Raw genomic sequence first — 4,084 nt, 5'->3', positions numbered from 1 at the left:
ATTCACTATTGATAAAAAATGAGTTAAATTAGTTAACTCCTTTTTCTACTCAAATTCAATTAGTTAACTCCTTATTTTACTCAAATTAAATCTGTTAACTCCCTTTAATTTGGAAATTTCCCTTTATGACTGAACTTTACCTTTAATCCTGACCGTTGATTGAAATCGATCTCAATCGTTGATGAATTCAAGGAAAGTCTATTTAAGAGACCCTCATCTCTTCATTTTGGAAGGTTCAATGAGAACTTGCATCGAATTGTTGCTGGAATTCACACTCACATTTGCTCATATTCACATACGCAAAGATCAAGTTTGATCAAAAGTTGACCAGATTTAACCACAGTTTTCTTGAGTTGACTAGTTTTGAAAATAATTTTGAAATAATTAAATGAAATTATTTAATTAAATGGAATACTTACTTCTAATGAATTAAGCAAAGTTATTTAATTAAATGAGAAGCCATTCTTACTTATTTAAATGAAGTTATTTAATTAAATAAGAAAAGTGTCTCTAATTAATTAAAGATTATTTAATTAAATAGAAAAAATAATTATGAGAGCATATCTCATTTTATTAAATTAAATATCTTAACAAAATCTCTCTTCAGTTGAAAAAGGGAAATTTCCAGTTCACTATTGATCAAAAATAAGGTAAATTAGTTAACTGCTTTTTCTAATCAAATTGAATTAGTTAACTCCGTATTTTACTCAAATTAAATCTGTTAACTCACTTTAATTTGGAAATCTCCCTTTATGACTTAACTTCACCTTTAATCCTGACTGTTGATTGAAATCGATCTCAACCATTGATGAATTCTAGGAAAGTCTGTTTAAGAGACCCTCATCTCTTCATTTTGAAAGGTTGAATGAGAATTTGCATTGAATTGTTGCTGGAATTCATACTCACATTTGCTCATATTCACATATGCAAATATCAAGTTTGACCAAAAGTTCACCAGATTTAACCACGGTTAACTTGAGTTGACTGGTTTCGAAAAGAATTTTGAAAAAATTAAATGAAATTATTTAATTATATGGAGTATTTACTTCTAATTAATTAAACAAATTTATTTAATTAAATGAGAAGCTACTCCTAATTAATTAAATGAAGTTATTTAATTAAATAAGAAAAATGTCTCTAATTAATTAAAGATTATTTAATTAAATAGAAAAAGTAATTATGAGAGCATATCTCATTTTATTAAATTAAATATCTCAACAAAATCTCTCTGCAGTTCAAAAAGGGAAATTTCTAGTTCACTATTGATTAAAAATGAGTTAAATCAGTTGACTCCTTTTTGTACTCAAATTGAATCAGTTAACTCCTTATTTTACTCAAATTAAATCTATTAACTCCCTTTAATTTGGAAATCTTCCTTTATGACTGAACTTCACCTTTAATCCTGACTGTTGATTGAAATCGATCTCAATCATTAATGAATTCCAGGAAAGTCTATTTAAGAGACCCTCATCTCTTCATTTTGAACAGTTGAATGAGAATTTGCATCGAATTGTTGCTGGAATTCATACTCACATTGTCATGCCCAAAAATGCCAACAAGTTATGATTTAATATTTAAAAGTCATAATAGGATTAAATGTAGTAAACAAGTTTTCAAATAAATTCACTAAACTTTCTCATGCACATATATAACTATAAAATTTAAACACAACTCAAATGCAAATTTTCTTAACATATTTTAAACTTAAAATTGTATAGCTAAGTATATATCAACATGTTATCTAATTAATCTAATTTAAACGAGTGTGATTACTAATCATAAAAATGTTCAATAAGGTAACACCATCACATCAGATTTTATTTTTTTTTAAATTACATATGCAAAACTGAAAACAATCTATAAGACTCAATGCAAGCATATAACTCGAACACCGTTTTATTGGCAAACTTGATTCAAAGGCTCAACCGAGAAAGAACCAAGAAGAAAACTTGGGTTCGTTGCCATTTACAACAAAGTTTAAAATACAAAATACATAGGATATCAATCACAATTACAACAATTTAATTGAATTTTCTTCATGACCCTCATCGAGGGATTCAAATCGAATTTTGCAACACATTCAAGAACCATGGAGGGAACAGAATCTGATTGGGTGACAACCAAGCATAACCAAGAGACAATCAAACATGCTTATTCATACATGGTTTATAGAATAGTATTCACAATGAATCAAAACTAGGGAAAGGTGGATTTTTTCCAACAGGAAAAGTCAAGCACAACACCAAAATAGATGCCCAATTAGGGCTATAAACCAAGAACTTTCGTTCTTCCATTTTGACATGTCATACTCATACAAGGTTTGTGTTGATAGGTAGGGGCCCATAACACCCTACCCTTTCTCCCTCTTCTCATCTTAAGAAGAGACTCTACACTGTTGGAGTCCAACTAAAATGCCCTTTCCCAAAATTGGCCACTTCTGCCCTCTCCAAGGGTGAGTAATGCCAAAACACCCATGCAAGAACATCTCAAAATTCAACAAAAAATAAGAAAAGAAAACATCCAAAATAACATGGTTTTTAAAGCTTCCCAACATACCCACAAACACACAAACATTCAAACAACAACAAGATAGCATAAGCATGAAACAAACATGAAAATTTGAACAAGGGAGATGAGAATTCCTACCTTCACAAAGTGGTAATGGCAATGAACAAGTTTGAGTAGAGCTTTCCCCTTCTTTGCTCCAATCTTCCAAGACTCCTCTCTAAATGTAGAGATTGGGTAACAACCTCAACTAGTCCAAGAAGGCCTCTAAATAAGCCTCAAACTCAACCACCAAAAAGATAAATAACTTCTCCCACGCACTTATAATTCTAGAAACTCCTAACTCAACCCATGCTATGGTTAAACACTAAGTGGAGGTGGGGTAATGAAACTCATGGTAGCCATAGTCAATTTTCGCACAAAAGCAAAAAGAGACTTTTTGAGTGGCCTCAAAAGTCAAAAAAAAGGGCTTAGGGGTTGGAAAATACCCCTAACCCATACCCATACCCCTTGGGTATAAATATTTCATGTTTTAAAGCCTTAGGAATAGGTTTAGAGCCAAACAAAGTCTAGGAAAATAATTAGGACCAACTAACAACTCTAAAATGCAAATTAAGCACTGATCTGGATTAAAGATGACTAAACTCGATTAAGAACCCAATTAGCAAACTGACACTAACTTAAACCGACTTAGGTCCATGGGTTACACAGCTAACCCTAACCAGTATGCTAAAGAGCACAAACAATTCACGAGTGTCAAGCGACACTAAAAGAACATAGTTACGAACACTAACATTTACTGAACACAGAGAGCTGCATACATACATCTCACAATACAATACTTGAATTACGAACAACAAAGTTTCCAAAATTAGCACATAGGGATCAGTTCTGTTCCTCCGTAGGGTTTCTCGATTAAATATCTGCACACTAATTGCACACATCAATAGTCTCATAAAATCACATGTACATATATGTATACATATCAAAAATGCACATAAATTGAAACATACATCAATAAGAGTTTCTTTCATCCTACTTATATCCTTAATCATCAAGATTCCAAAAATCAATGTGTTAATCCTACATTTTACTTAATTCATCAACATATATATACGTAAAGCCTTAAATGACGAATATCAAATATCTAAAAGTAACATCACACACCATAAAAAAAAATCAATACGTTCAAGCATCAGATAATGTCTCGATATCTCGATTCATGAGTATCAAAATAATAGTAATGTATCACTATGCTACGATGGATTGGGGAAAACTCAGAACATAATGCTTCAATTACTTAACTATTTAATTCATTTCTACTCACATTTAATCATCAGTGATTACATAATCAACATGACATATAACTTATTCATTAATTCAGATTAAATACAAGAATAATCATTGAGGTAACAAAATCAATAACATCATCATTAAGTGAAACACCTTGTATTATTTTTAGTGCAAATTTAATGTTTAATCAGTCGAGACAACATAGTCGTTCTCTAATTTTTAAGTATTAAAGCATGGATGTATCTGTTGTTCTCAATTTTTATTAGGACATCTAAAAAAAAACTTA

Source organism: Cupressus sempervirens, chromosome 9 (genome assembly GCF_028749045.1).
Source record: "Cupressus sempervirens isolate cs-2001-9-10 chromosome 9, ASM2874904v1, whole genome shotgun sequence".
Lineage (NCBI taxonomy): Eukaryota > Viridiplantae > Streptophyta > Pinopsida > Cupressales > Cupressaceae > Cupressus > Cupressus sempervirens.
Note: the sequence above shows the minus strand (reverse complement) of the source record.